Here is an 11,428-nt window from a genome sequence, read left to right as displayed (position 1 = left end):
TCCTCTGTATCTTTGCTTAAATGTTACCTCCTCAATGAGGCCAGCTCTGACAGAAAGGAGAAGATGACAAGCAGAGTTGTGGTTTAAGCATAAAACTGACAAACATAAGGGAAAAATAAAGCATTTATGTAATCCCATTTATGAATATAAATATCTTTAAAAGTAGTAAAACTTCAACAACACAAAAGGAACAATCTATTCTGAACTCAGAAATGCAAAAGATATTTGTATTATTTAAAAATTAATAATATAATATATAACCAACTAACAACATTTTCAAAATAGAATTGTCTTCGTAGATGGTAGAAAAGACAGTGGTTTTAATTTAACTCCAATTCCATATAGAGATAATTAATAAACTAGAAAGATAAGGATATTAATTAACTGGATGAAGATATTAACAAATCAGTCGGCAATATTATATTTAAGGTGAAAAACTGGAGATATTTCCATTAAAACCAGAACAGGGTAAAAATGTGTAATATCATTAATATTTTCAATGTTTTCCTGGTAATGGCAACAAAAAAAATCATTGGTCTATTCAGACTTTGATGCAGTGTTAGTAATTGATAGGTTTCTAGGAATTTATCCATATTCTTTAGGGTTTCCAGTTTCTTGGCAAGTATTTTTCAAAATATTCTTGATAATCTTTTTTATTTCTGTGGCATCTGCTGTAATGCTTCTTCTTCTATTTCTGATTTTGTCTTTTCTCTTATTTTGTTGTTTGTTTTTGTTTTTAGCTATTCTAGTTAAAAAAATAAAACAGTAGAAACTGATGACAACAACAAAATATTTAAGTTCCCACCTTGCATCAAAGTGAACTCTGAGGTAAAAAAGAGTAGTGTTTAAATTCAATTATACGTTCATTGCTTCATTGTTTTCAAAAAAACAACTTAAATTTTATCAGTATTTATCATAATTATAATTCTACATTTTCTCTAGAAAAATATTTTAAAAATAAGAATGGTTATGTTTAAGAAATAAAATCATAGGGGTTGGTGTTAAGCAGGATTTGGCTGCTAAAGAAGAGTACAAAAAATTCTTTTTATCGCTACTTTATTTTGGGAAGGCAGATTCTGGTTCACAACAAAATCGAGGGGTTGATACAAAGATTTTCCATATGCTCCCTGCTCCCCACCCCCACAGCCTCCCCCAGTAACAGCATCCTGCACAGAGTGACCCGTTTCTTACAACTGATGAACTTCCATTGACTCATTACAATCACCTGAAGTTCGGTTTCCCTTAGGGTTTACTGGTGGTGTGCCCAGTCTACAGCTTTGGAAAATGTATCCACCATTACAGTATCACAGAATGTTTCACTGCCCTAAAACTCCTCTGTGCTTTAACTGCTCATCCCTCCCTCCCCTCAAACCTTGGCAACCAATGATCTTTTGGCTGTCTCCATAGCTTTACTGGAAAGTTTTAATAGTGAAATGCCATAAGAGTGTAGATTCAGGAAACAAACCACATTACTTAGGTACCCACTCTAATCCGTATTAGAATTTAAAACATAGTAAGCCAGGTACACAGACCAGTGAGAAAGAGGAGAATTGCTTAATAGATATTTTCAGAATATTGACTTGATGCTAACGAAAAAATAAAACAGTAGAAACTGATGGCAACAAAAAAATATTTAAGTTCTCACCTTGATCAAAGTGAAATCTGAGGTAAAAAAGAGTAGTGTTTAAATTCAATCATAAGACATATGATGTCTTACTATGTATTTATTATGTATTATTTCATTGATCTCCATAGAAGAAAAAATACAGTCAACTTAAAGATGATAGAGGAAATAAAAAATGAAAATACATTTTGATTTAAATGTTAAAAGTTAATAACTTCTACTTATCAGAGAAAACATAGATAAAATTTAAAAATAAAAAAATAAATATTTACAGCAACTACAGCAAAGGAATCATTTTATAACTAATACAGAAAGAGCTCATACCAAATATGAATATATGGCAAATTAAAATAAAAGCAATTTGCTAATCACACTGCATTACTGCCAATAAAAGAGAGAAACTATAGAATATCCGGGGTAGTAAAAAAAATTCAAATTAAAGTACAATGTTTGCTTTCTAAATTAGTAAAGAGTAAAACATCCTAGAATGCAGCTTCAGTAGACCGTTACTGAGACATACATCCTTGTACTTAACTAGGAATAGAAGCTTTGCGCAGTGGCAGTATCATAGCCAATGAGGTTTATCCAAGGCGAGATTATTGCTAACTAGGAATAGAACACGGTATGCTTTTTGTGAAAATCAATTAAAATATCCCTACCCTCCGACTTAGCAATTTTCTTATTAGGAATCTGCCGTGGGAAAGAATCTGACGTATAGATGGAGATCTATTCATTGCTTACAACAGTGAACATTCAGCAACAATTTTGGGGAAACAGCTAAGAAAATTATAGTCCATCCATACAATGTAATAAGCAGAGGCCACTCATATAAATGAGTGAAGCAGGCAGGCAGGCAGATAAAAGAAAACCCAATTGACAAGCCAATACCCAATCTACATTAGAGGCTGCCACTTGGTTGCAAGTATTAATTAGAGGATATAGGCTCCTTTTTCTAGAATTTCCTGTTTTTCTGGAACCACTGGAAATCTGGATTATATAATGTTAAACTGTTCAACTTCTAAATGACTGGCAACTCGTTTAAACATGTGTTTATGAGCAAAGCAACTCAGCTGACTCAACATAATGAGTGAAAAATTGTTTTAAGTCCTCTGTTCCATAGCCATTAAAATTAATTTTCATGGGAGACTTGTTTTCATAACAAGAGCAAATGCCCATAATTTAATATTAAGCAGAAGATCAATAAATGGAAGACTGAAAACTGTCTGTAGACAAGAATGAATAGTGTTTATTCGCGTCAGTCCTGCCTGCCTGGTACGTGGCATAGTGTCAATCTACACAATCTACTAAACAAACATTCGAATGGTTGTCGTCAGATGAGAACATGAAGGTAACTGTAAATTAGAAATGCATAAATTGAGTGATAGAATATATATCAAAATGCCAACATTGACTGCTTCTCATTTTCTTTATCTGGTTTTGGAACCAGTACAAGAGAGGCAAAGTACAGATTCATTCTACTTGTTAATGTTCCATTCATTTATTTCATAAATATTTATTGAGAGTCCGGTACTTGCTAGGAACTGTTTTAGATAATGGAGATATGGAAGCGAGAAAACACAAGCAAAATAAATTCCTGCTTAATGGAACTTGCATTTTAGATGGAGAAGACTTGTAATAAACAATATAAATAAACTGTATAATATATTATATACTAAGTGATAAGAAATAAGAAATAAATGTTCTAAAATTTGTATCCAAGATTTGCTTTCATCAGGTATGGTAAGATATGCAGATGTGGGAATGATTGTTATGAATAAATAAGTTTACACTCACAGATTATTCAAAAGAGGCACCATGGAGTGTCATTCTGGACCACATGGGGGAGCACCAAGGGCAATCAGGAGGCAAAAAGGACAGGAAGGCAGAGGGAGGCTTCTACAGAGTTTTCTGTGGGAAAAGCAAGACAGGCCAGGATAGACAATAGAAGGTTGGCTAGTTTGAATACTTGCTGTGGACTTTTGGGCAGGGGTACTATCTCTAGTCTGGTACCTGATCAAGGTGATTATGGCAGGAGAAATATTGGCTTGATCTTCAAGAGCTTGATAAAGATGATGGCTAGAGGTGTGGGTTCCGGATCAGTTAGTTTGCACATGCAAGATGTGTTTGGGGGAGTGCTTTGTTCTCTCTCTGAAACTAGATTGAGGAGAGGCAGCTTTAATCTGAGTCAGTGATATCACAAATGCCGAGCATCAAGAATGTAGAAAATTACAAAAGAAAACGAGACATAGTTAATAGTAAAATAGAGCAAAGAGAGGGGGTAGAGAATGCTGAGCGGGTATGCTGCAGTGTTAAATGGGAATGTCAGGCGGGCGTCTCGAGAAGATGCAGCACTGGGTAAAGTCAAAGTTGGTGAAGGCATGCGTGTCTGAAGGAACACCGTTCTAGGCAGAAGGAACTGCAATTGCCAAGGCACTTGGGTGGGGATGTGGCCAATGGGTCCAGGACCAGCAGGAAGGCCAGAATGGCAGGAATAAAAGAAGTGCATGAGGACAGAAGAAGATACTTCTTGAAGTCAGAGAAGTCAGAGACACAGAAGGGAGAGGGTCAGCTGTACTATAGATACTTGTAGCCATTGTAAGGATTTTGACTTTGAGCTAACTGTATCCAACAATGTGCGTCTAATGGCCAGGTATGGCTTATCCCAGGAACACAAAGATGGGTTAAAATTAGATAATACATTACTTAATTTACCATACAATAGAGTAAAAAAACTTTAACAGTGAGATTCATTTGATTCAGAAGAAGCACTTGATAAATTTCAATACCTAAGACTTGAAAAAATTGTAACCCATTTAATATTTGAAAGGAACCTTTTTACTTCACAAAGATCAAAGATCACATACAAAAATTTTATAGCAGAAGACTTTAAATACATTCCCTTTAAGAATGGGAATGAGAGGGGCACCTGGGTGGCTCAGTAGGTCAAGTGACCTCCTCTTGATTTTGGTTTAGGTCATGATCTTACCTTTCTTCCTATCTCTGTGCCCCTCCTCCACTCTCTTATGCTCTCTCTCTCTCTCTCATTTTCTCAAAACAAATAAGAAAATGAACTTTAAAAAATAACTGTAAGACTGGAAATGAGAGCCCACTATCACTATTGCACTATTAATGCTGAACATGATTCTGAAAGTCCTGGTCAACAGCACAAGGAAAGAATAAGACAAACAAGAGTGAGGACATTTGGCATAAAAGAAATAAAATCGCCATTATTTTTGGAAATGTTATCTACCTTCAAACATAAAAACCAAGAATTATTATTTTATTAAATCTAATAAGGTTTAGCAAGATGCCATGTTTGCACAAAATTTAAATAAAAAGTAAGTAAACAACACTTGCATACAGGTAAATTTAAATATCTAACAAAATGTGTGAAATACAGTTGGAATTTCAGGTGGGAGGAGGCAGTTTTTAGCTTTAGAGGAGACAAGTTAATATTATAAGAAAGTCAAATATACTTATATCAACCTACAATTTTAATTCAATATCATTTGACATTTATTTCTAATTTTCAGAAACTTAATAAATTCACTCTAAAATTTACATGGAAGAATAGATACCCACTAAGTCATCTTAAATGAGAAAGAGAAAAGAGAAGTGAATACAAAGGTATGTACATATAAATGTGGAAATTTAATATACAATGAAGACGGTATCGCTGAATCAACAAGGAAAGTGTAGATGACTGGAAAACTTCTCTCAAAATTCAAATAAAAAGAATGTTTTCCCCACATACCAGTCTACATAAAATTTGATTCTAAGTAGATTAAAGACCTATATGTGAAAAACAAATGTAGACACTAGAAGAACATTTAGAAAAACTATAGAGAGGTAATTCTGAAGCAGAACACATAAGGCAAAAAAAAAAAAAAAAAGAGAAAGAGACAAATGAAAATGACATCAACATTAAGAATTTCTGTTCAAAACATGAGATCATGGATAAAGGTAATGGGGTAAGGGACCCAATGGGAAAAAAATAATTTGCAGTTTTTAAACCACCAAAATACTAACATCTAGAATATAAAAGAAACATGTACAAATCTATAAGAAGATAGAAAAACAAGGGGGAAATAGGCAAAATGCACTTTATCAGATAAATATGTAGTTAAATTTTTTTAATGTTTATTTATTTTTGAGAAAGAGAGAGACAGCACAAGCAGGGGAGGGTCAGAGAGACAGGGAGACACAAAATTCAAAGACAGGCCCCAGGCTCTGAGCTAGCTGTCAGCACAGAGCCCGATGCGGGGCTCGAACCCACGAACCATGAGATCATGACCTGAGCCGATGCCGGAAGCTTAACCGACTGAGCCACCCAGGTGCCTCTGTAGTTTAGCAGAAAGGGCATCCAAAATTAAGCATATTCAAAATAATTTTTAATTGGATGAATGAAAATCAAAAACCAGTGAGGTACTGCTTTACACCTAGAAGAATGATAAAACTGAACGGTGCTGAGCACTGGTGAGGTACTGGGCCTCCCCCACACTGCTGCTGGAAGTGCAGAGGGGTGCCACCATGGTGGAATGCAACCTGGCATCAATAAGGCCAAAATGTGTATATATACTCTATCATCTAGAAATCCAATCCTGTGCACATGTTTGTGGAACACCAGGCTGTCATCAAATATTCCTGGCTTCCAACCTCCCAAGCATAGTACGAGAGCACTTGCTTTCTCCTGCACCTTTGAAAGTTAGTGTGGCCAGGAGCTTTGTGTGAGTAGGTATGAGGCTTTTCCCTTCTGAGGAACGCTCTCTTCCCAGTGCTCCAGGGGTCCCGGAAAGCACTATGCCGTATGCAGTCTCTATAAACCTGGATCTACTACCATGGGCATATCCCGTATGCTGAGGCCTGAGTTGTACCGTTAGCATGCTCGAGAAACGAACTTTTGTTATGTTAAACCACTGAAATTGTGAGATTGTCTGTTAGCGCAGTACAAGCTGGTCTATCACAACTGATACAATCAATAACTCAAGGAATTTTCTTACAAGTACGTAAGGGGATTTGTAGAAGGATATTCCTTTTAGGGTTAGTGACAGTCATGAGGAGCTGGAAGCATTTTGCATCTCCATCTTTGGGAGAATGGGAAAATGTGGCAGATACCAAATGGTTGTGAGATCGAGGTCCAAGACAGACTCTGCACTGAATGTGGAGCCTGCTTGGGACTCTCTCTCCCCCTCTCTCTGCCACTTCCCTACTCACACACGTGATCTTTCTCTCTCAAAGTAAATAAACACTAAAAAAAATAAATAAAAATAAAAATCCAAGAACACAAAACTGTCAATACACAATTTGGAAGACCACACACAAGCAGAAAGATATACACTTAAAGAATCATTACCAAAGGAGGAAAACAATATGACTGGGTTGTGAGGATTAGAGAGAAAAAGTTATATGTATATTGAGGACTTACAAGGACAAATGGTAATTACGTGACCCAAACTGAGGGTAATCACTAACTTAACTCAGAACCCAAGATTTGAAAAAGGAAAAAACTGTGATAAACTTACTGTCTTTACCCTCCGCCCCAATACAATGGAAGACAAATCATAAAATCAGATGATCACTTAGTGTGATGGCTAATTTTAGGCGTTAAGTTGGCGGGACTCTAGATGTCCACATAGCTGGTAAGACATTACTTCTGGGAGTGTCTGCAAAGGCTTCGCAGCACTTGGTAAATAAAGACCCCTCACCAGCATGGATGAGCATCACCCAGTCTGCTGAGAACGCAGATAGAGCAAAAAGGCTGAGTGAGAACAGCCTTTCCCCTCTGCCTGAACATTCACCTCTCCTGCTTTAGGTCCTCCGCACTCCCATTCTTGGGCCTTCAGACTCCGACAGGGAATTGGCTCTCCCAGTTTTCTGGCCCTTGAACTTATCCTGCACCTACACCACTGACTTGTCTGGGCCTCCAGCTCTGTCTGCCCTGCAGGATCGCAGGATTTGTCATCCTCCGTAATTGCATGAGCCACGTTTCTTGTAATAAATCTCTTTCTGTATATCTGTCTATATCCTATTGGTTCTATTTCCCTGGGAAGCCCTGACTAATGTACTTGCCCTACATGAAATTAATAATAGTAGATTCAGTAGAAGTCTGGTATATAGAAAAATAAATTTTTAAAAAGAAAACCATTGATTCCCTTTGGTGGCAAAAATATGTATTCACCACTCTTAAAAGTCAGCACTTTCTCACAGTATTTTATGCTTCTCCTCTAAAATCACCCAGGGATATACTTTTCTATACACTTAAAAATTTTTATGCTTTATTTATTTTTGAGAGCAAGAGAGAGCACGAGCAGAGGTGCAGGTGGGGTGGGGCAGAGAGAAGCAGGGGAGACACAGAATCTGAAGCAGGCTCTAGGCTGTGAGCTGTCAGCAGAGAGCCCAATGTGGGGCTCGAACTCACAGATCATGCGATCATGACCTGAATCCAAGTCAGATGCCTAACTGACTGAGCCACCCAGGCACCCCATACACTCTTTAAAAAGACATGTTCATATGATCCCGTTCATATGTGGAATTTAAGAAACAAAACAGATGAACACAGGGGGAAGGAAGCAAAAATAAGATAACAGAGAGGGAGGCAAACCGTAAGAGACTCTTAAACAGAGAGAACAAACTGACAGTTGTTGGAGGGGTGTTGGGAGGGTGGCTAGATGGATGACGGCCGTGAAGGAGGGCACTTGTTGGGAAGAGCACTAGGTGTTATATAAAAGGGATGAGTCACTAAATCTATTCCTGAAAACATTATTATACTACAAGGTAACTAACTTGGATTTAAATACTAAAAAGTTAAAAGCATAAAAATTAAAAATAAATAAATAAAATGATACTCTCATCTATGGACTCTGCTGGATTGGATTGTATAGATCTGTTCACTACCCCCTCCCCCACCACCATTTCCATGAAAGGAAGGTTGTCCACCCTTTGACTTTGGACTTGGCCATGTAACTTTCTTCAGGCAATAGGACGCCAGCAAACCTGACACAGTGGAAAGCATAAAGCTTGCTTGCAGGATTGGACTTGTGTTCTCCTACCTCCACATTTGTGGTCAGAGGTGGTGCCCCTGTGAGTCTGCTGTCATTTCAGCCGGGTCCTAAAACGGTCACACATGGAGCCGACGGAAGGCCGCGGCAGGAAGGAGCCAAGCCAGCCCAGCTGCACTCATAGCTTGGAATCCACCTGCACAGTCAAGCCCAGTGTAAATCAGCAAAAGCCCCACCAACTTGGAACCAGCCAAGAATGAAAACACTTTCTAAACTCTCAAGTATCGTATGCTTTAAGGGATAATAATTCTTTTGTTTACCTAACAGTTATAGTCAATCATCAAAATGCAATTTCTTTGGGAGTGCTCTTAAGTTATTCCCTATAATTGAAAATGTGTAACCCACCGGTACATGAGAAATGGAAAAGTCTCCTCCTGAAACAAAACTCAGTCTCTGGGAAGGAGCGTGGGTGCTGACGGGATCAGGCCGAGAGCTGAGACAAAATACCAGTGACGTTTTTGTAAAGGAAGCAACTCCAGACTGTTGCTTCAATGCCCCGACTCTGTCTTCGGACTTTTTGTAATAATAGTTCCAGAAATCTGGGGGAGCAATCCTTTGAAATCATGGATGAAGTGTTTCTTTCTCTTCCAAATCTGTAGCCTTTCTTTTCTCTACCAAAGGGTAGATTGCACATGTCTTCCTGAGTCATGAGAATTTTTCTAAGGCAGACTGACTGTTTCTGGAAACTGGCTTGTCTAGATACAAATTAGTTCATAAAAGAACTTATCATTCTTCTTTGTCTCAACTCACATGACATCCTGAGGGTCCACCCTGAGGTCCATTCTGAAAGTTCAGATATCTTAATATGACTTTATGTTGGTTGTACCTTTCAGTTTAGACTGTACCTTTGCCCAGCCCTGCCGGTGAAGTAGCTACAATCTGCTACAGTAATAACTTGATATTTCTTTCATGTTATTTATCACATATACTATTCACTGCCAATGATACTTATGCATCACAATTTCTTCCCCAGAATTTCAAAACTCAAGAAAAACATTCATCACCTAGCACTTAATAAGTAGGTAGCGCCTAATTAGTTTTAGTGTCTTGAGTGCTTTAGGAGAAAGGCAGCTTATTAGTCTGAATTTCTAAACATCTAGTAAGCCTTCTTGTGACTGTTGTAAACATTTCAACATTTTGTTACACGTAGCTGAGAGATCCAGAGTCACTTACCGCACCACTAGACAGTAAGTTAGTAAAGCTGGGAGTGATTTCAGTCCATTGCCTTCCCTGGAGAACTTCATAGAATTCCTTTTCATAGTGGACAGAGTAACGGGAAGGAACCACAATTCCTAGACTGTGATTGTCTCCTGTGCCGGTTGCCAGCTCCCTGATCATTACAACGGAAAATACTGACAATCTAACACAGCGATGTGTCCAGTCAGAAACAAAATGCATGCGGAAGCATCGGGACTGAGTTAGAAATTCTGTTAATGAACACTACTGGCAGAGTACCTTAGCCTAATTAGCAAGCCAAACTCCTACAGCTTTAAAGCGGGTGCAAATCTGGGAAAGCTTTCAACATTTCCACATAAGTCTGCAAGATTTAGAATTACAGAAGGCTGAATCTTTCTGAAGGTGTTTCCCAGTTATAATGACAGACCGACATATTCAAAGTTCACTTTTTTATCAGCTATTTAATGTGCTTTCAGGCAGAAAATTCCCTCGAGGCAAAATGAAACTGATCAACAGCTGCAGACCAAGCCAGTGGACTTTGTCCCCAAATGCCGTCCAAACACCGTGCCTTGAGTCTTTAGGAGAAGTTTCGAGAAAAAAGAAAATCAAGTGGTTAGCCCTTTTCCTTCTGTTCTGTCAAATGACATTATTATTAATTATTTTTATGTTTTTTCCTGGAGAATCATTCAGTGGGATCCCTACAACCAATGAAATCAACAAGTGTCTACATATTCAAAAACCACACCAAATATGTTCTCCTATGACTTATTTGACTTCAGTTTTTTCCACATATTATGGAATATTTCAGATAAAGAAGTATAAATAATACAATGCAGTCATTATGTTAATCTGAAAGGAAACATTAAAGTCCTCTGTGCATTCCTACCGCATCCTTCCCCAACACTTCTCACAGGGATAATTGCTGTACTGAAATTGACATTTTATCATTTCTTATAGGAGCTTCATCCATATAGATATGCACTTCATTAGTTTCACTGAAGTACTGCATTCCACTGCACAAAATGAAATTCCACGCCGTAATATATTCATCCATTGTCCTATTGATGGACATTACAACTATTCTCATTATGAATCTTTAAGAACAGGGGCGCCTGGATGGCTCAGTTGGTTAAGCACCTGGCTTCGGCTCAGGTCATGATCTCACAGTTCGTGGGTTTGAGCCCCGCATCAGGCTCTGTGCTGACAGCTCAGAGCCTGGAGCCTGCTTCAGATGCTGTGTCTCCCTCTCTCTCTGCCCCTCCCGCACTCATGCTCTGTCTCTCTCTGTCTCTCAAAACTGAATAAACATAAAAAAAAGTCACTAAGAACAATGCAGCCAAATGCATAAGTATACACATCTGCTTATATGTCAGAGTAAGAGTAACTTTAGGGTGCATAACTTCTAATGAGTTGTGTTGTAGGGCATGTGTGTCTATAACCTCATTAGGTTCTGATACACTGTCTCAAAAATTTATACTAACGCAGTTCATTAATAACCTTAGAATCATCAAGCTTTTAAATTTTGCCAGTACCTATGAAATGGAGCAACTTTTCAACATGTTTGATGGCC

At 38.0% G+C, this 11,428-nt stretch overlaps 1 pseudogene; it reads left to right on the top strand.

The window, feature by feature from the left end:
* The first annotated feature begins 2,169 nt into the window (after window positions 1-2,169).
* Window positions 2,170-2,333, top strand: LOC115293005 (annotated as a pseudogene).
* The last annotated feature ends 9,095 nt before the right edge of the window (window positions 2,334-11,428 follow it).

This window comes from Suricata suricatta, chromosome 5, assembly GCF_006229205.1.
Source record: "Suricata suricatta isolate VVHF042 chromosome 5, meerkat_22Aug2017_6uvM2_HiC, whole genome shotgun sequence".
Taxonomy (NCBI): domain Eukaryota; kingdom Metazoa; phylum Chordata; class Mammalia; order Carnivora; family Herpestidae; genus Suricata; species Suricata suricatta.
The sequence above is the reverse complement of the archived record's forward strand: the minus strand, read 5'-3'. Positions and strand labels throughout refer to the sequence as shown.